The sequence below is a fragment of the Microcebus murinus genome, chromosome 25, assembly GCF_040939455.1.
Source record: "Microcebus murinus isolate Inina chromosome 25, M.murinus_Inina_mat1.0, whole genome shotgun sequence".
Taxonomy (NCBI): Eukaryota; Metazoa; Chordata; class Mammalia; order Primates; family Cheirogaleidae; genus Microcebus; species Microcebus murinus.
Window position 1 is genome coordinate 15,174,916 of NC_134128.1, and position 22,231 is coordinate 15,197,146.

General features: G+C 45.3%; 1 long non-coding RNA gene across 1 annotated transcript; it reads left to right on the top strand.

Annotated features, from left to right (window-relative positions):
• The first annotated feature begins 61 nt into the window (after positions 1-61).
• LOC142864355 (uncharacterized) lies at positions 62-21,962 on the top strand. Its single transcript, XR_012914895.1, has 3 exons — positions 62-369; positions 14,265-14,518; positions 19,592-21,962. It is a non-coding gene; the product is annotated as an uncharacterized LOC142864355 (long non-coding RNA).
• The last annotated feature ends 269 nt before the right edge of the window (positions 21,963-22,231 follow it).

Below are 22,231 nucleotides of genomic sequence, written 5' to 3' on the forward strand. Positions count from 1 at the left end.
TCCGGGCCCGCCCGAGGCCCCGCCTCTCCTTGCTCCTGCGCCCGCCCCAGGCCCCGCCCACCCGAGGCCCCCCTCCGGCGACTAGCAAAAGGTCAAGGCTGGGACCGGCGCGAGTGGGGAGTACGCCGGAGTGCCAATCTTGACATAGACCCCAAACACAAAGCAGCCTGTAGAATGTTTAGGCCCGGAGAAAGGCTCCGGGTGACACCACGATGCTTCAGGTGCCCCAGGCGGCTGGACGAACCGACTGACCGGGAGCGTGTCCGGGAGCTGCCTTTGCCGCCGTGGCGAGCGCTGCTCTGCGGGACTGGAGGAGGGACGGCGCCGCCGGGCCAGACAGGAGGGTGGACACGTAGAAAACAGGACGAGGTGAGGGGGAGAACCGCCTGGTTTGCATCTGGACTCCGGGAGACGCCCCGCAGGACGCAGACAGCGTCTGATCGCGAGGTCAAGCTCAAGGCGTGCTCCCGGCGGGCCGCAGGACCCTCGAGCTGGACGAGTACACGGAAATTAGGGCGGGCCCAGGTGCACTGGGCGAGGTCCGAGACCAAGAAGGCTGGGTACGGGGGACTGACCTGACCTACCAAGGAAGGGCCTGGCGCCGCTCACATCCGTGGCATTAGCTAAGCAGCACGTGGCTGTGCATCCACGTTGCTCACAGGTTGCAAAAAAGGAGGAAAAAAAAATCTTAATCTGAAATGGGAACAGGCTGATGCACCCTCTCCTGGTATCTTCGTATCCTGTCCAGGCCGCCTGCTGCCCCACCGGCTCTGCCTGGGAGACCCTCGTCACTACCCCCAGGTCACCCTGAAGAGCAGGCAGGGTAGGCTAGCAAGTCAGTAACTGCCCCAGACCCAATGCGCGAGGAGGAGGGTGTGGGAGGAGAGGCTGCTCTATGTGGAGAGAGCCTAGGGGTGGGGGTGGGAGGGAGCCCCAAATGGAGAATTAAAAAAAAAATAAGTGCAAGGCAGAACTGGGTGTCCTTCATGAAAAAAGCTTGGAAAAATAGAAATAGAACAAAACTCTCTAGTTTTTGTTTGATTACTGGGATAATTCAGACAGCAGAGACCTTGTCACAGCTGTCCCCTGGGAACTGAGGAGGAAGGCCCCTCGGGACCTGTTAGGGGTGCCTAGGGTATGTGTCACACCCCTGGGCTCGCTTCCATTATTTTAAACCACATGAAGGCGAATTAAAATGAGCATCGGGGAAGGTCTGAGCAGGGAAAGATCACACACAAGGCTGCCTGGAGTGGCAAGGCCGGGGGTGAGTTTCAGATAGAGAAAGAGGTAGAGGTAGTTTTTTCTCCAATTCCTTGCTTTCAGCAGGGTGGGTCCCGGAAGCGTTGAGCACCCCACCACTTCCTAGTGAGGACCTTGGACAAATGACTTCATGTTGCCATGCCTCATTCTTTTCGTCTGTAAAATGGAAAATATAGTATAGGTCCCAAATCCAATAAGTTCCGAGGACCAGAAGTCTTTTCTTAATTCATTCCGTGGCAAAACCTGACCTGACTGATGTGAAGCTAGTTGCAGTTTTCCTTTAGACCCCTTGGTACGTTTATTTACTTGCTTTGTGGAGGGAAAATTAATGAGTTGATATGAGAACTGCTTCGGGCCCCATCGGGGTGTTATGTTATTTAATAGATAAATCTCGTGCATTGTGTTACCTTTCTAAAATCTAAAAAATTCTGAACTCTGAAACAAAGCTTGCTCCAAAGGTTTGAGATAAAGGATTTGGACCTACTAGCACCTACTGGCTAACAATGTAGTGAGTATTAGTGGGAGAATATGTGTAAAACACTTAGGAAAATGCCTGGCACATAGTGTTAATTGCGGTTATTATTGCTAGTGTTAGCGCCAGCTCTGTTTCTTAGCCTAAATGGTCCAGTGTGGTGCCTCTGTGCTCTTTCACAATTCCATGAATGGACGGAATCTAAATGCAGCCAAGACCCTGGAAATTGTGCATGCTTCTATCTGTCTCATTGATGCGCTTTGTGGTGGGTAAATGCAAAACAGTGTGGCAGGGTATTTAGTGAGATGTTAATGTGTGTTTCATGCTCCTTGTGCTCCTGTCTACCCCAGGCTCCTTTGTTTTGAGTTAGTAGTTAGTGCCTTTGTGTTTCCTATCTCAAGGAGTGTTTGCAAGATTTTAGGCAACAGCTCTTAGAAGAACAACTTTCTTCCTGTCTTCTGAGAAAGCCCCATCTCAGTAAATACATCATCTACTCCAGACGTCCTGGAGGGACAGGGCCAGAGCTAGTGTGGGGTGGGGGACTCTGCAGCAGTTGGAGGGAGGAGTGACTCCCCTAGATTGGGAGGGGGTGGGCTTGTGGTCTCGTGAGCACCAAGAGCTCAAGCCTTAATCCCCGTAGCACCAGGACAAGTGGCAAGCTCTTGGAGTGACACAGCTGTGGGATGCATCTGTTGGACTTTGGGAACCTTCTTGTGCCCCCAGGCCTGTCATTGGAAATTGGGCAGCCTGCTCCCTAGAAGAAGCCCTATGTTGGGTAATGAGGGTATCAGGAGCAAGAGGGATGGGCTGAAGGATAAATGTCCCTTGTTCCAATGGGGACATCTCCTGGATTTTTGCCTAACCCTGGGGAAGGAGACCCTCTGCTCTCAAGGTCCAATGATGCCTGAGAAGGGGTTTCCTTATACCCCCGCAGGGCTATTTTTTGTTTCTTTTTCCTCCTTCTTTTAAAAAATTGACATATAATAGGAGCTGAGTTTAAAGAAAGTAAAGATATATGACATTTTCATATACATCTGAGCTAGTAGACTTGATACCCTACATGCAAAAAACTACATTTACTAAGTATGATTCCATATATATTATATTAAGTGTCCAGAAATGAGAAATAAAGAAAGACAGGTAGCAGACCAGTGGTTACCTGGGACTGGGGGCAGCTGAGACTGCAGACAAGTTCAGATGACTTTTTGGGGAGAATGGAAACATTCTAAAACTGGATTGTAATAATGGTTTCACAACTCTGTAAATGAAATTAAAAGTCATGGAATTGTACACTTACAGTGGGGTGAATTTTATGGCATGTACCTCATTAGAGCTGCACAAACAAAAACAAAGAGCAAAGAGACTGAAATAAATACTATAGTAATTATGTCCAATACATAGGCCAGGTGTGGTGGCTCACACCTTTAATCCTGCCCACTTGGGAGGCCAAGGTGGGAGGACCATCTGAGGCCAGGAGTTTGAGACTAGCTTGAGCAACATAGCGAGACCCTGTCTTTACAAAAAATAGAAAAAAAAATAGCTAGGTATGGTGGTGTGCACCTGTGGTCCCAGCTACTCAGGAGGCTGAGGCAAGAGGATCCTTGAGGCCCAGGTATTTGAACCTGCAGTGAGCTATGATTGTGCCACTGCACTCTAGCCTGGGTGACAGAGTGAGACCTTGTCTCAAACAAATAATGATGATATCACTAATAATAATTATCATTATTGTTATTATGTCCAATAATGGGTGTGTCCTTTCTTCTGTTGGGCCACTGGTGTGCTGGCTGTATCAATCATCTCCCCTATGGTTGACCTGAGTCTGGACTTTGTCTCAGCTTTAGTTAGATTCACATTATCACTGGCTCCAAAATGATATGAGGGCGCATTTGTCAGAAGGTTCAACAGAGAAATACCATATGACCCAGCAATGCCACTCCTAGATATACACCCCAAAGGACTGAATATAGGGACTCAAACACATGCATGTATGTGCCTCTAATAGGTTGCTTTCCTTCCCTGAAATCCGGCATGGCAGCCTCTCCCAGTGCAAGGAGGAGGTACGTAGTTGGGGTTTCCATCAGAACGAGGCTCTGGGATTAGAGTCCAACCTGTGGCCTCAGCCAAGTGTCCAAAGTCCCAGGGACAACAGCTTTATGAAGAGCCAGATCACAATGTGCATGGTATGATCCTCTGGTCCTTGCTTTCCTTTCTTCCATGCTTTTAGATCTTGAAACAGTAAACTCATTGAGAAGGAGCTGGGTGTTTATCTCTTAGGTGATCAATTGGCCCTCGGTACATATTAGATAAAAATACCATAGGAAGAATACTTATTAATTACTTCCTACTCCTTTCCCATTGTGTATCTGCAGACGCTGTCTAGTCCCTGCCACCTTTGCCGTCAAGTCAAAGCACAGCATAGCCGAAATGTTAAATCCTTGCTTCCTGGTTTTTCTATGAAACTGTTAAGAGTTCCTGGAGCAAAACTTTTCTGTTAAAATATTTAATTAACCAGAGCCAGTGATTTGGGAAAATGATCATTCTATTACACCACAATTCTTCATCATGGTCTGAAAAATATTGTCATCATCTTCTTGGCCTGCCTGGGGAGTGAGAAATGGTGTATCTAATTTTAGACATAGTTTTAGCCTCTTGCTTTGGATGAAATAATTGATCAGTAGCATGGAAGCACATATGATTTGTCTTGTTTTCCATCCAAAATAAGATGTCTCACTTCTCTGAAGACGTGCATGGTGGGGTGAGGGACACAGGGACCTGCGTGTCAGGTTACCTGGGCTCTACCTGAGAACTCAGGAAGGAACAAAGGCCCCTGGGCCTTTGTCTTCTCATCAGCGAGGAAAGGCAGTGACTGGAATAGGTGATCTCTTAGCTTCCCTCTAGCTCTAAAAAAAATTGGAATTCCTTTTAGTTTATTATATTTGATATCCTATTTGAGTGGATGCCAAATTAACTCAATTTCAGTATAGGCTTCTTCCTCCTATAGAGGCTGACTTAATGCTTGGCTAAATTGTCAGAAATGATTTTGCAGTTTGAAAAATCACTAAGTCCCCTGTTTTTGTAAAAGAAAAAAATGTGTTCATAGGTGACTTTCAAAAAGGCTACAATAAACCTGCTTAGCTGGATGGCCTGGGACCTTTCATACCCACAGAAATTCAATGTTCCTTTCACCAGCTATATTAACCTCCTTCTGCTTTGCACATAGTGTTCCTGTTCCCTTGTCATAAACCAGTGGACAGTTATCAAATTTGTACACATGTTGCCTTCATGAGCACAGAGACAGCTTTCTCTGGGCCTATTATCCTCTTCACAACTGGATGCCAGGAGACCATTTCTTTCGTTCACAAGGCCCCTGGTTCAATTCTGCAGCTGCTATATCTTTAAATTTTGCAACCGGTTAGCCCTTTGTTATTCCTGACCTCATGCACTCCTCTTTCTGGATCCTTGGGGAACTAAGGGAGCAAGTGACTTAGTTTACATGGGAGTTACTCCAATGTGGGTTGTCTTCACACAAAGCAATTCTCACCCAGTTAATTTGATCTGACCCCAGGGAGGCAGAAAGAAGTCCCAGCCATAGCACGCTTCTTGCAGAGACAATTGGATATTCATGGACTGCTGCGGCAATGGTGGCCAAGTTTTGAAGAGTTGGCTTTGAAAACTCCAGGAGGAAGGTCTATGTGTGTGAACTTGGAAGCGCTCAGGCAGTATTTCCCACTGCAGCAATTTCAGAGACTTCAAAAGCTGATCTCACATAAATCTGGAACTTTCCCATTCATTGTGTCTTCTTAAAATCCTGAGAAGTGGCTCCGTTCTGTTTATTATAGAAACAAGGGAAGAGTCTCTGGGAATCTTTTTAAAAAACTATTTCCTGCCTACCTTGGTTCCCATCCTCATGAATTGTCTTATTCACCTTCAGTGCAAAAGTATATTTTGGTGGATTCTGGCGTGGGTGGGCTTAAGCATACTTCCTTTGTCTGCATATTCATAAAGTGCCCCCCACCCCAGCTGCCTCTCTCCGCACCCTGCACTTTCTTCCCCTTTCTTATCCTCCACTCTCCAATTTTTCACTCTCCCCCTCCTTCCACCATCAGCCTTTCCCACTGGCAGGCTGTAGATGCAACATTGACACTTTGGCGTCCTCTCAATTCAGAGTGTCACCTATCCGGAACCTTGGGCATTTAGGATTATTTCTAATTTTGTAATAAAATCTTTGTCTGTTAAAGAAATTTCATTGATCTGCCATCAGGGAGGAATTATTTTTTAGGGTTGGGTCTTTTCTAGTAAACTTGAAATCAGACATATAAGGAATGTCCATCTTGGCTACAAGAAAGTCATGCATTTGATTCTATCATAAGAAAAGGGGGCCGGGCGCGGTGGCTCACGCCTGTAATCCTAGCTCTCTGGGAGGCCGAGGCGGGCTGATCGTTTGAGCTCAGGAGTTCGAAACCAGCCTGAGCAAGAGCGAGACCCGGTCTCTACTATAAATAGAAAGAAATTAATTGGCCAACTAATATATATAGAAAAAATTAGCCGGGCATGGTGGCACATGCCTGTAGTCCCAGCTACTTGGGAGGCTGAGGCAGAAGAATTGCTTGAGCCCGGGAGTTAGAGGTTGCTGTGAGCTAGGCTGATGCCACAGCACTCACTCTAGCCTGGGCAACAAAGTGAGACTCTGTCTCAAAAAAAAAGTGATGAACTTGGGAGCTTTTAAACAGATGGAGTGGACAGAGTTTCAGGATGATTCAATGTAGCAGGTGAGATGAAGAAAGTTGTCAAAAATCAAAATTTCTCCGGTGGGTGACTAGGTAGATGGTAAATATATTGGCTGCTATACCAAAATATCATAGGCTGGGTATGGTGGCTCACATCTGTAATCCCAGCACTTTGGGAGGCCAAGGCTTGAGGCCAGGAGTTTGGGACCAGCCTGGGCAACACAGCAAGACCCCATCTCTACAAAATTTTTTTTTAAATTAGCCAGATATGGTGGTGCACACCTGTAGTTCCAGCTACTTGAAAGGCTGAGGTGGGAGGCTCTCTTGAGCCCAGGAGTTTGAGGTTACAGTGAGCTATGATTGTGCCACTGCAGTCCAGCCTGAGTGACAGCAAGACCCTGTCCTTGGGAAAAAAATACCATAACAGGTGGCTTATAAACAACAGAAATTTATTTCTCACAGTTCTGAAGGCTAGGAAGTCCAAGATCAAGGTACCAGCAGGGTCTGATGAGGGCCCGCTTCCTGGTTCATAAATGGCATAAAGGAGCCAGGCAGCTCTCTGGGTTCTTTTTTATAAAGGCACTAATTCCATTCATGAGGGCTCCACCCTCATGACCTAATCACCTCCCAAAAGGCCATACCTCCTACTATCATTACCTTGAGAAAAAGAGCATTTTATCATATGAATTTTGGGAGGACACAAACATTCAGACCACACCAGATGGGACATGCAGGATAGCCAGTGGTTTTTGAAGAAGGGTGATTAGTAATTTGAATTACCCGTGGGATAGGTGAGTGAAGATGTCCACACCTATTTAGAGAAATGGGTCTAAACCTCAGGATAGAGATTAGGCTTGGAAATGTGGTCAAGAACCATCCTGAGAGATCTCATCTATGATGGCTGAATTCTACAGAATTCCTGCAATTTAAGGGGGCCTCAAATGAAAACAAAAAACTAGAGAGGCAGCAGCCAGAGAGGAAAAAGAAAAACTAGGAGAGTGCTATGTCCCAGAAGTCCAGGGAAGAAAAACATAAAGAAAGAGGGACCATTGGATATGTCAAAGGTCACAAAGTGATCAGAGAGTAGAGACAGAAAAGCAAGTTTGAGATTTGGAGCCTTTAGTCCACTGATAGGACTAAAGTCCCATCAACTTCAAAGAATAAAACAATAACGCTAAGTTTATTTGCATTCTTTATGTGATTAAATATGTTCATAAATAAATTTTAATAAAGTCATTTTATTTCATTTTACTTTTTACTCTGTACTTTATAGATAAAACTTATTTTGCTTTTTCCCCTTTTTAAAAAATTTTAATAGAATTTGGGGGTACTAGTTGAATTCCATTTTCTGGATATGTTGTAGAGTGGTAAAGTCTGGGCATTTGAACCCATCACCTGAAGAGTGTACATTGTACCCCTTAGGTAATTTTTCATACCTCCCCCAATAATTATTTTTAAATGATTATTTCTAATGAGCTGGCTACTTACTACATGTGGGCTGCAAGACATATTTTATAGGGTCAGCTGTATAGTTTTGGGACCCGAATCAGATTCATATATCTTAGTATTGAGTTAATTTTTAAAAAATGCTTTCCTCCTTCCCATCTTATCCTCCTTAATTTTGTTCAATGCCTCGTTTGCTTCTTTGGCCTAAGTTTTTGGAGACAAGGGCAGGCAGGTGCGAGGCAGCTTGGATGTTTTTGCAGGATGTCATCTCAGAGATCTGCAGCTTGGTTCTTTTCTCTAGTTCGCATGTTACCTTTCAAGACCAAAATCCTATTTCTCAATATGATTCATCTTCCTTGGAGACTTGTGCTAATTATATTTAATAGCTTATATTGGTCTATTGGATCTGGGGGGTGTCATCTTACGACATCCCTTTCTTGTGTTTGTAAACACTGGTTTCCTCAATTCCTATTTCCTTTTCATTTATTCCAAGAGGCATATCTCACCCATGGAAGTAGAATCTTTCTGTCTTTGGAGAAACATGTATATTTTTTTCTATTCTTCTCAATACTTTCCGAACTGTCAAGTCTTTTTAATGATAACTAAAAACGACCCTAGTAAAAAATGACTAAGGTGAATAAGACTACCCAAGCTTCCTCTATGTAAATTTGCTGACATGCATTTACCACGGATTGGTCTTTTGCTAGGATTTGACTGGGGCTGCTGTGGACGCTTGTGCAGGCCGTTCGCTGCATCGCCAAGAGGATGAATGCAGGCTGGAGTTGCGCAGGCACTGCCCTGGCTGAGCCGTGCGCTTTGGTGTGGAGCTGCATCTTCCCAGGGAAGCAACTCTTTTCTAATTCACACAAAGGCTCTCCATAAGCCAGCGGAGTCCTGGATTTGAGTTCAAATAGATCCTAAGCCTACAATGCTAGCAGGAAAGGCAGGAGGAAGTATAGTTCTTGCCCGCAGGTTCCCGATGCGAGCTTATCCAGAAAGTCTGGACAACCACAGACATTTTACCTTCAGGTTCTAGTTGTACGTGTCAGCCTCTCACAGATCGCACAGTGTGGCTGTAGCCATGGCTTCTCTGCTCTGTTCTCCCAGCTCTCTGATCCGGTTTCTCCACTGCTGCAGACCACGCTGCTTGCTCCAGCATGGCTTATGGTGGAGAGGGATGCCTCTTCCCCTTCAGACCTCCTATTTTCCCCTCCGAGCCCCCAGTGTCCCTTAGTCCTTAGGTCCTTTGATCTCACTCACCCCCACTTCCAGGGTGGTGACTTCTCTGATGCTAGTTTTCAGTCTCCCACTGGGTCTTCTGTTACAAGCCGCCCTGTTGTGGGTTCTTGGTGGTAAGGGACGCAGGGGTGGGCGTGGAAGAGGGGCAGGGACAAAGAGGTGTCAGCACTGTTCCTAGCACCTGGTATTATTATTTTTAATTTTTTTATTTCAGCATATTGTGGGGGTACAAATGTTTAGGTTACATATATTCCCTTTGCCCTACCCGAGTCAGAGCTTCAAGTGTGTCCATCCCCCAAACAGTTCGCACCGCACCCATTAGGTGTGAATATATCCATCCCCTCTCCCCCCCCCACCTGCCCGACACCCGATGAATGTTACTACCATATGTGCACATATGTGTTGATCAGTAGATACCAATTTGCTGGTGAGTACATGTGGTGCTTGTTTTTCCATTCTTGGGATACTTCACTTAGTAGAATGGGCTCCAGCTCCAACCAGGATAATACAAGAGGTGCTAGATCACAATTGGTTTTTGTGGCTGAGTAGAACTCCATGGTATACATATTCTACCTTTTATTAATCCACTTATGTATTGATGGGCACTTGGGTTGTTTCCACATCTTTGCAATTGTGAATTGTGCTGCTATAAACATTCTAGTGCACATGTCTTTTTTATAGAGTGTCTTTTGTTCCTTTGGGTAGATGCCCAGTAATGGGATTGCTGGATCAAATGGTAGTTCTACTTGTAGCTCTTTAAGGTATCTCTATATGACTTTCTGCAGAGGTAGTACTAGTTTGCAGTCCCACCTAGCGCCTGTTATGTTCTCCGCTGGATCTCAGAGGTTAGAAGCTTGGGAACTGTGTTTCTGAGACTGCCCTGCCGGCACACTTCAGGATAGAGCTTAGAAGATGCACCTGTGCCAGGTTTGGAACTCGGAGGCCACAGCAAGTGTATGGCCTTCAACAGATGAACTTGCAGCTCCTTTCGTGTTCCCTTGGCTGTTGTCACCCGGGGCTGTGGGCATCTGTGATCGTTGGCAGTGGTTCTCTACATTCTACTGAACTCCGGGTGGCAGCTACAACTTCCTGAGTCCCTGGATGATAACTTTGGTGGCAAACCTGAAACCTGGTGGTGAGTCCCCTGATACCCTGTGGTAGGGAGAGGGATTCATCACTCCCAAAGTGTCACAGACAGTTGCCTTAAATCAGAAGTATCGATGATAAGAGTGACTTGGAATTGTTATGCCCACTTCTTTGGAAGTATTTTAAAAGAATGATCATCTATTTTACATTTAAAACTCATACATTTTGGATTTCACTTCTTTTCATTTGTTATTACGATAAGAAGTATTTACCAAGAGAAAGCAACTTGATTTTAAGCTGCTTGAGAGACTTGCTCCATGAATTACTCCATTTCTCCTATTGGCCATCTTTCACTCTTCCCTGGGCCTACAAACATATGGAAGTTTCTACCATTCTACACATAACTCAATCCCTATAATCAGGCCTCTGTTAGCTTGGCTTTTTCTTTTACGACTACCTTTCCTAATTCAGTTTCTTTTCATCCAAACTTTAAAAATAAACTCAGCCCCTTGAATTTCCAATGTTTGATAAAATAGTCATAGGTTTTCTGCCTGAAAAGGGAGAGGAGGATTGTGGATCCAAAAAAAATCTGTGTTAAATAAAATGTAGGAGATTCCTTTTCCTTGCCAGGGCGTTTAATAGGCTGATATGCATGATGAAGTTCCTAACCGTGGGACACCGAATTTGGTGTTTTCCGAATGCTTCAGACTGAGAAGCCATTTGCTCTGTCCAAGATCACTAAGGACCTCCTGTTGCTAAGATCAATGGCCGGGTAACAGGGTGTAGAGTTGTTTTTAGCAGAAGAAACTGACATTTAGAGTTGCCAGCCATTTCTATTTCTGGCATGGGGACGCTGAGTCATCCTGAAGCAGACCTTTTTTTGGCAAGAACCACTTGGGTGGCTCCTTTTGGTTAGAGATCAATAACGTTTCTGGGCCCAGCACACTTCACTTCCCCCTGGCCAGGGCTGTGCCCGGAGTTGGATCTGCAGACCCTGAGCCTTCACCCACATCTCAAGTTTGCTGTCGTGGTCACAGCACTTTGCCTAGAAGCCAAAAAGCTTCCTGGGAGGAAGGATATGGACACTTCAACACTTCCTTTTTGTTGTTTGGTCAAGGTCTTTGAAGGGGCTCAGAAAATAGCCCTTTTTCTTTCCTGTTGGGCTTCTGAACAAATGAGAAATAAGATGAAATCAGACAAAGGCAGGTGGAAGATTGCAAAATTCCTTAATGACTGGTAAAGGCTTGGGTGAACGGTATGGCTTATCTGTGGCATAGCTATAGCATTTTGGAGATCATCGTCCACCCCAGCCGGCCCCTGCGCCCACATCCTGGGCAGGGGTGACCCCTGTCTACCTTACCAGTGTCATTTCTAGTCCCCCGAGGGGTTGCCCCCCTCCACAATGTGGGGGTGTTTTCCTTGTGCTGTCTGCCTGACCCCCCACCTGCCTTCCTTCTCTCTTGCTCCCTGTCTTTTGCTTTGAGACTAAGCTCAGCTGAAACCTCCTCCAACCCTTCTTCAGGTCGGGTTAGGCAGCCCATCTCTGTGTATCTGCGATAACCTTGGCATGCTTTTACCACTGCACTTGTGACCTTGTATTTATGGATGTGTTTTTTCCCATCTTTTCCTGATTAGTCTGTAAGCTTCTTATTGGGGTGGGGGAGAAATCATTGTTTGGGGGGAGAAAACCCATGACTGTTATCTTTCCTCGTTCCTCTAAGTCTGATCTCTGACATTCAAATGATCACTCTTTACTTTCCTTCCGTTTGTCACAGATAACCTCTTCCTCGGTCATTTGCAACAATCGAATAATTCTTTTGCACACTATTTCCTTCAACAGATGCTTTTTAAAAAAAAACCCTTGATGATGATTTTTGAAAAGCTGTAAAAATTATCTTTAAGGGTTGGCAACTTTGAGGGTTTGAACTAAACGGGGGAAGGACACTTGGCCAGCAGTTCAAAGCCTGGGGCTCAGGTCCTGGCTCAGGCATCAACTGGCGACTTCACTTCTCTGAGCATCAATGTCCTTATCTTTAAAACAGAGATGAGGATGCTTGACTTGCTTGCTTTCTGGAATCGTGAAGGTCAGCTGAGCTGCTATATGCCAAGGTGATTCTGGGGATGTGTACAAATGCAAAGTGCCACCGTTAAACTCTCCAAAGACACTGGATGCATATGGTTAGCGGCACGTGGGCATTGGATCCAGACACACCTGGCTCTGAGTGCTGGACCCGTCACTGACTAGCTTGGCTTCGGTGACATTCAGCTCTTCTGGGTCCCCTCCTACTCCCTCTGAGACCCCTCCCATGCAGCTTCCTTCACAGGTGCTCTGATGGCTGGAGTTCCTCTGGCCTTGGCCCTGGGCTCTACTCTCTGTCTACAGCGTCTCTCTAAAGTTGATCTTATCATTTCCGTGCCTTTCAATACCATCTACCTGCTGATGGCTCCCAAACTCACATGTCCAGATGGGACCCCTTCTTTGCACGTCACACTGGTGTGTCCGTCTGATCCGCCGCCTGAGATCACTACTATGATGGTCTGCAGGCAGATCAAACGTGCCTGTAGAAAAGCAGCCCTGTGTCTCTGTCCAGCAAACCTCCGATGCCCTCCCCCTCATCCATCCCCCGCTTGTCATTTGGCCTCCTTAAGGTCTCAGTGAGCTTAAATGTCACCTCCTCTAACCCCCTTGACTGGGGGATCCATCACATGTAACTCCACCCTACTCATTTCCTTCCTAGAACTTTTCTCATGCCAAGTGTCGTTTCCTGTTTACTTGATTGTTATTGGTTATCCTTTCTAGAATTTCAGTTCCATGCGGGGACCAGGTCTCTCATTTGCCTTTCATTTGTATACTCAAATGACTTCTATCCTGAGGCACACCACAGTTTGAGGACCAGTGGTGGGGCGTATACAACGAAGTGCAGTATTGGGATTCTCCAGAGAAACAGAACCAACAGGAGAAACAGGGGGGTGAGATGCACTGGATACACCAGGAGGCTAGAAATTCAGGCAAGAGTTGATGTTGCGGTCTTGAGTCCAAGACCCACGGGGCAACAGGCTGAGAGCTCAGGTGGGGTGTCTATGCTGCAGGCTTGCAGAGAATTCCTTCTACTTTGGGGAAGCTCAGTCCTTACTCTCAAAGCCTTCAACTGATTAGATGAGGCCCACCCACACTATGGAGGGCCATCTAATTTACTCAAAGTCACCTGCCCGTAAATGTTAACCACATCTAAAATATATCGTCACAGCAGCACCTTAACTGGTATTTGACAAAACACTGGTCACCATAACCTAGCCAAGCAGACACATAAAATTAACCATCACACTGGGAAAAATCTCTTAATCATCAACTTTTAAAAACTGTATTGAGCATCTAAATTTCCTCCAATTCTAGACCAGGTTTCATGGAGGATCTACAATGCAAAAGACTTATTCCTTCCTACCTCCCTCACCACGAGAGTTTGTTACTGATTTATTTTTCTTTTTAGTCTTTTTTTCCTTATTCTTAAAAGATTCAATACTTTACAGGTGGGGAAAGGTTCTTAGTTAGGGGATTTGTAAGCATTGCCCACTCACCCAGGCTGGGAGGTCTAGAAAAATCCTCTCTCATTGAAATAGGGATATCTCTGTGTCATCTTCTCCCACCTCAGATGTTGATCACTTATTATTTCATTTAAAAGCCACAACAACGAAACAAACCGACCTTGGAGCTCCTAGCATGTGCCATGCTGGATACTAGGGTTACAATGATAAGCAAAATGAAACAAAAGTGTTGGTGGCTTGGTTGTGATAGTAAACAAAGCAAGGGCACTTTATGAAACTGCAGAGGAAATAGGGAAAAAAATAGAAGAAACTCTCTAGATTCTGATATGTTTATAAGAAGCTGGAGAGATTTGTTTTAAGGGTATAGAAAACATTGTTTCAGCAGGAAACAATTTGTGCCTAACAGCTCCAGGTTTGCGGCTGGGCACCTGGCGCGCTCCACTCATCAGATGCGATTTTCCCAGCCTGCGACTGTTCGTTTCGTCCAGCAGGTGGCGCCAAAGGACTGAGGTTGCACCGACTCCTCTTCAGACTCTCAGCTAACCAGACCCGGATGAACCAGCTCTCAAACGTGTGTGCCAAGAATCACCCAGTGCGTTAATTAAGCGGCGGCCTCAACTCCAGGCCTTCTGATTAAAGAGGCTGGGCATGCGCCCAGGAATTTGCATCTTCAACGGTCATGTCAGGTGATTCAGATGCAGAAGATCCAGAGGCCTCTCTTAGAGAAACGCTGCTCTAAGCAAAGGTAGAGTTGGTCAACGGCAGAGGCCTTCAAACTCACTTTCCATTCATTCATTCATTCATTCATTCACTCTCTCCTGAGTTCATTAATTCAACAAATATTTCTGGTTCCCTAGCACTGTGCGGGACATGGTAAATACATGTGGTGCAGGACATGGTAAATACAGGGGACTTTGTTCCTGCCTGAAAGGAACTTAATATCTAATGGCTGATGTATGTGTATATATATTAATATATCTCTGAATACCAACACCAGGTCTGAAGTATTGAATGTATCCAGTGAAGTCAGAGCGTGTGGCAGGGATTTGGAGGGAAGTCGTGTCAGCGTGGGCTGGAGTGGGCAGGAACTGTTTCGTGGAAGGCATGGGACATTGCCTGGGCCCTGATTGATGAGGAATGATCCAGATATTGGAGACAAGGAAGCACTAACGTTAGCTTGGTATCATACTTATTAAGCAAGAACGTTATTAAGATCCATAAGCCTGTACTAAAGATAGCAGCGTAGCCAAGCTTGCCTGAGGATTAAAACCATAATCTCATTTAACTACCTTCAGAGGAGAAATGAAGGGTGAGAAGCCAAAAAAGTTCCCGCCCTAGTAACAGCATCTCCTGTGTTTTCGATATTCTGATGTCCATTAAATCATTTTTTTATGTTAAGTTGATAAACAGTAGGTATTTTGGACATGATATGTTTAAATATTATTGTTTTTCCTCCTAGATCCATATGTATTTCATCCAGCTACTTCCAAAAAGTTAAAATGTAGGGGATAAACAGTTAGCACCCTAAGAAGAAGATTAGGACTGTTTGAGACCAAGAGAGGCAGAGCAGTCTGACTACAAGTCACTTCCTGTTTAACAAAGAGCTGTGTATTCCTTAAGACTTCTACTCAGATGTACTAATTTTCTTAGCTTTACTTTGCCTGTCTTATTACATCAAGGAAATTTTAACCCAGCAACTTTGTCCTCCCTCCCAGCTCTTCTTGTCAATATCCCACAAAGTGTCGAATCTAAATATTTAAGCCATTTTGTCCCAGAGTTTTCACTGAGCTTGCAGGGAGGTGGTGTGGCATAGTGGTGTGGACTCTGGAGCCAGTCGGTTGGGTTTTCAATCTTGGACTCATCACTTAATGTCTGTGGGGCTTTGGTGAAGTTACTGAACCTTATTGTGCCTTGGTTTCCTTATCTGTAGACTAGACATAAAAGGATCATTAAGATTTAACGCATCCCTATACATCCATACACGTAAGGCACTCAGATCTGCAAAGGCTCAATCAATATTATTAATCGCTATTGTCATGAGCTGTGAGGTTAAGGAACATACACAAGGGCATGACAGTTTCCGTTTTGTAGACTATACAGGTAGACTGGAGCTATATTAATATACACTAGAAAATCTAATGTATGGCTGAAAATGATTAAGCCCCCCTCCTGAAAAATTATTTATGTCTTCCGTTATAACAGAAAGGATTTAAGACTGTCTGTGAGCATTCATAATATAAAAGTATGTGGCACAGATTTAAAATATGGGGATAGGCCAGGCATGGTGGCTCACACCTGTAGTCCTAGCACTCTGGGAGGCTGAGGTGGGCAGATTGCTCGAGGTCAGGAGTTTGAAACCAGCCTGAGCAAGAGCAAGACCCCCTCTCTACTATAAAATAGAAAGAAATTAATTGGCCAACTAATATATATAGAAAAAATTAGCTGGGCATGGTGGCGCATGCCTGTAGTCTCAGCTACTAGGGAGGCTGAGGCAGCAGGATTGCTTGAGCCCAGGAGTTTGAGGTTGCTGTGAGCTAGGCTGACACCACAGCATTCACTCTAGCCTGGGCAACAGAACGATACTCTGTCTCAAAAAATAAAAAAATAAAATGTGGGGATAGTAAGAGCAGGAACATTAAAGAGAACCAGAGAGAAATCTAGTACATGCAATGGGGGCTTGGGGGGTGGGAAGAAGACATGTTTGACTCTGAGCTTCCTAGCAACAATAGCAAAAAGGAAAACCTGATCAGTCACTCACAAGATAAATGCAGGCCAATTGTTCAGGAGAAGCACAGTTGTTCTTTATGTCAAAACCAGACAGGACATGCCTGTCATCTGTGAAAGGAGGCTGTGTAATGTAATCAACATCTTTTCAGCAAATAAACCAGTATTTTATAGGGCTGTTTCCCATAACATTCCTCCACCGTTCTCTGAAAGCCCATTCTGATAAAATCTGATTTTTATATCTGCAACTCCACCGAAATTGCCATGGCAAAAGTCACAAATGACTTTGACCCTTTGTTTAGCCTTTAAGAAAATACTTTGGAACAATCAATTATTGACTCGTTGACATTCTGTTCGCCTGTGGCTTTGTGGACGTAGGTTGTTCTTGATACCCCTTCTGTCCTTCCGACCAGTTCTGCTCCTTAGTCTTTCTGAGCAAGTCCTCCCAGCCCACCTCCCAAGTGCTGGAGCTCCCCCGGGCCCCATCCTGGGTCCTCTCCTTATCTGACTCTATGGGATCCTCTCCATGACAGCCAATCCCCTCCTGTGGATTCAGCCGCCATCTTGGGAGCAGGGAACCCCAAACCTGCGTAGCAGTGTCACATCTTCCATGGCTTGAGGTCCAAAGTCAGAGGCTGAGGTCAAAATGGCATTTCCACACTGTGAGATTTGTTCACTGTTTTGTTTTTTATTTTTTTATTTTTCCCGGCTGAATAAGAGATGAAACAGCTGGTTCAGATTCGAAGCCATTATGTAGGAAAAAAAAGTCTCTCTAAAGATTGGAGTTGTGCTCAGGGTGGCGAGAGTTCACATTTCAAGGACATACGAGCGAAATGAGGCCGTTTGAAGGAACAGCAGATTCACACCTCTCATTTCATGGTTAGTTTAGAGCCTGAAGCCATGCAGTGAAATGGCAGAAAGAAAACCTTAAATCATTCTTCCTTTCTCTCTATGGTTTATTTATTTAAGACCAAACCCATACAAGCGTGTTTGTGTATGTTGGACTCTGTGTATCTCCAACCAATCTCTCGCTGTCTGCCTAGTCCACAGCTCCACTTGGTTGTCCTGCAAGATCTCAGACTCAACACGTCCAGTATCTAACTTACTGTCTTCACCCCCCAGTTTAAATCAGATGCAGTAAGATGGTCACTCAGTATGGTTGCTATAACAAAGATACTCCAAAGTTGCAGTGGCTTAAGCAACACAAATTTATTTCTCATCTATATAACTGTCCAAAGTGGGTGTTTCCGGGCAGAGGGTGGGGGTGAAACTGGGATAGAAGAGGTCCGCTTTTGCAAAGCCATTCAGAGGTCCAGACCGGACTGAAGAAGCTCTGTCATCCCAGTAGGTGGCTTTCAGGGTCTCCTTGGTGTCAACATCCAGACAGGAGAAGGGAGCAGGAGAGAGGACACAAAAGGGCACATTTAGCACCCCCTGTTAGGAGTGTTTGTGCCCCATGACCAGCCTACACCGTCAGAGGGAGCCATGCAGCACACGTTGATGGGCTGTTACTCAACTGCCACTCTCTGTCCCTCCCCATCTCTAATTTGTCCTCCCACCAGTATTCCCTTGTGTTTTGGCTTCCTCTTCTGTAAAATGGGCTAACAATAAGGACTCTTCTCAGGGGTTGTTGTGAAAATGGAGATAATCTATGCAGAGCCATTAGCATGGGCCTGACTTGTAGTTGATGCTCAATTGTTGATGAACCATCATTGTTATTGATTAGTTGGAGCATCAGCCTCCCATTTGCGCCAAGCTGGAAACTGCCTTCCCTCGTCATCAACTTCCAATCAGCAAGTCCTACTTATCTAATTTGAAAATACATACATATTTATGTTTCTTTAAATGCACATAATGGATGTTTCTGATATAGAAATCATGACATCGATTTGGATCTTTTATAAAAGAAAATACTAGCACTCTGGGAGGCTGAGGCAGGAGGATCGCTTGAGGTCAGGAGTTTAGGACCAGCCTGAGCAAAAACAAGACCCCTTTTCTACCAAAAATAGAAAAAGTAGCTAGATGTAGTGGTGCGCACCTGTAGTTCCAGCTACTCGGGAGGCTGAGGCAGGAGGATCCCTTGAGCCCAGGAGTCTGAGGTTGTTGGGAGCTACGATAACACCACTGCACTCTAGCCGGGGCTAGAGTGAGACTGTGTCTCAAAAAAACACAAAAACGAAAAAAAAATACAAACAAACAAAAACTCTCCCCAAAGGATCCAATGTGTCCATATGGCTTCAACTGCCATCTTGAAAACAGGTCGTGTATCACCGTTAGACTGGATGAGACTCCCAGCTGGAAGGGATCTTGAAAAGTCCCCTCATTCTAAAACTGAGGAAACCGCAGCCCAGGTCATGGCAGAGCTGGGCCTAGAACCTAGGTCTTTGGCTGCAGTCAAGTGCTCCGTTATACTCAGCAGCCTTCCTACACAGCAATTTTATCTACTTCTTTTGATTCTCACTCCTGCATTGAACTCCTACTTTAATTTCACAGAAAGCCAAAACCAACCCTACAAGTCCTGTCCCCCTCATCCTCACAGTTTTTGTTTGGTGTCTGTTAAATGGAAATGACCACTCTATGAACCTCCTGGGATCTCCTATGGTCACCAAACCCATTAAGATTCCAGAGCGCTAAGTTCTGATTTTTCTATCACCTGTTGGTTCTGACCTTGAGCCTAGTCAACTCCCTTCCTGCTTTTTGTTCTGAGCAGCAGGTGGCGCTGTGCACAAGTCTAGAAAGATGTTTTCTCTCCTCTAGGGAAATGTGCCCAAGCTTCCTACCAAACACGCCTTTAATTTCACAGACATGCTCACCCTCCCAGTTGTGTGTGAGCTGACGAGTGTGAGCTGTGTGTGAACAGGCACAAGTGATGCTGTCTGTGTGTGTGCAAATTATACAGTCTTGGACATGGGGGCATAGGCTGCCAGATCATCACTGAGCTTCCTTCCACACCTCCCTGGGCACATAGCTACAGTTCATTTCTCGGTTTCCAACATGGTTAGATTTGGCCCTAGGGCTGATTTGAGGAAATGATGGCACACCATTCCTAGGCCTGGCCTGTTCAAAAACTCACATGCTTTTTCTCCTCCACCAGCTGATGCCCAGAAGGACCTCAGAGGTCATGAGTGGAAGATGGCAAAGTTACCACCATCCTGGGTCCCCGAATGACTGCATGGAGCTGAGTGCCTCCATTGACTTGGATCTACATTGGTCTGTTACATGAGCAAGAACTAAACTCTACTGTGTCAAGCCACTGAAATTTGGGGGTTGATGTTGCAGTAATTTGCCTACAACTCTAACTGATACAAAGATCAACTGTGAGACTGCAATGCCCTGTGTAATGTCCTCGGGAAGATGTTTAATGGTGTTGCATAGGAAGTACCCATGTTTCCCCACAATAGGGATCTTGTTCTCCACATTAGACTCCAAATAGGAAGTGACTGTTCCCTGCCAAAGGGGGTTTTAAAGACCTCCCCGGCCCGGTTGTTTCAGCAGGCAAAGGATTTGATCTGCAGACTCAAAGGCAGGCAGCTAGCAGGGAGAATGCAAACTCATGGGACTAAGTCTGTTTATGAGTAAAGCAGGTAGCTGGTAATCTGTCAAGCATTTCGGAGTGAAGTAAATCCTTCAGCAACAATAAAGGTACCATACTGAGTACAACCTTCAGGTGGGAAGATTGTCTTGAAAGCTAGCCAGTGGCCAAGCTCAAGTTGGTAATCCCAGCACTTTGGGAGGCTGAGGCAGGAGGAAGCCAGGAGCTCAAGACTAGCCTGGGCAATATAGCAAGATCTTATCTATAAAAAAAAATAGCCAAAGGTGGTAGTTCACACCTGTAGTCCCAGCTACTTGGGAGGTTAAGGCAGGAGGATCCCTCAAGCCTAGGAGTTTGAGGCTGCAGTGAGCTATGATGATACCACTGCATTCTAGCTGGGGTGACAGAGTGAGACTCTGTCTCAGAAAAAAAAAATGCATTGATTTGGGCTCTTCATCCTTTCATCACATAAATCAATCATTGTCAATGTTTTCATCTCCCTAATTTTAACCCTTCTACCTACAAGAACAAAACCAAAAACTGAACATGTAACTCTGCTTGAACTCTTTTCAGCCCCTGGTATTAGAGGAAGAAAAATGAGTTTTCTTATTCTTCTGAAGGTGGAGAGGAGAAACCCCTTTCCCTGCTCCCACCTTCTGTTTTTTGGGGGGCTAGGAGAATCCACACTTGAGTGTGTAAGAAGATTCACTGGTGGGGGTGGGGCAGGAAGAAAACACTGGAACTTCCATTTGTGTGGGTGTTTAATTATGGTAGGAACCCTTAACATGAGATCCACCCTCAACAAAATTTTATTTTTTTATTTTTTTCAACAAAATTTTAAATGCATAATACAGTACTGTTAACTATAGGCACGATGTTCTACAGCAGATCTCTTTGTGTTTGTTTTTTAATCTAAGCCACACTTAATATATTGTCAATGCATACAAAAAAGGTATAAATAAACATGTATGTGGAAGGTGTCTGATCAGATCAGGTAAGCAATCAACAAAGTTTGGAGATTATATGTCCTAGTAGTCTGTACCTTCCAGGTTCCTCCTAAAGTCCCACAACAGGCACCCCATATCCTCCTGTATGTGAACAACTGCATACACACTTCCTGCAGGAGGAACCCAGGGCAATGAGTTCCCTCCTGTCTTCACCACAGCAGCACAATCCTTGACTTCAGTTTGTCTCTGCTTTGTCTTGTCCATGCAGAACTGCTCAGTGCCGCAGCCTGCTCCCTTGCTGGTTGAGAACTGTCCCTGACATCTGGTGGCTTCATCATGATGCTTCCACCAGCCTGCGTACCTTTCCCTTCACCCCAGGTCTGGGCTGCTGAATCTCACCTGTCCCAGGTAGACCACCTCCGGCCACCCGCCGGCTCTCTCTGGCAGTCTGCCTCCCTTCCACCCCACCTTGCCCCACAAAGCATCTGAAGTTCATCCTTCATAGACAGGTATCCCATTCAGTGACAGTGTTACCCTGATTTTGAAGGAATACTGATAATATAATAATAACAGTGGTGACAGCTGCCATGTACATGCCTCTAGCAGTCTCTGCACTTTATGTGATAATCTCCAATGTGCACGATGACTTTGTTAGGGGAGTAACACTTTAGGGACAAGACAATTGAGGCTAAGAGTTGAAGCTCAAAACCTGAGCTGGGATTTGCAGGCAAATGGCCCGCCTGCCACTGGAGCCTGGATCTTTCTGCCACTGCTTTTCTTACCCTCCCTGCAGGGCCCAGGGTGGTGGGTGTTAGCTTCTGCTCATGCCAGATCAGCACTGGAATGGCCTTGCCGGGTGAGCAGTAATCCCTCTTTATCCCCACAGCAAACAATCTGTAATAATTTGCAGGCTGTGACCAAAACAAATAATAAGTTGGTTGGAAATACTAGAAGCCCCTTTGGGGCAGAATCAGAATATAACACAAAGGAATCCCAATGTCTGGAGTTGTGTCTAATTCACTGCTGACTATGATTGGTTTTCTCAATGGCCATTGTCAACAGAAAAGAAGACAAACTCTGTAAAACAATTTAAGGAGGTTTATTCTGAGCCAAATTTGAGGATCCTGGCCCAAAGCCACACCCAAGAAGCCTTGAGCACGTGAACTCCAGGTGGCTGGGTTACAGTTTGGTTTTATACTTTTGGGGGAGACAGGGATTACAGGTAAAGTCATAAATCAATACCTGGAAGGCATAT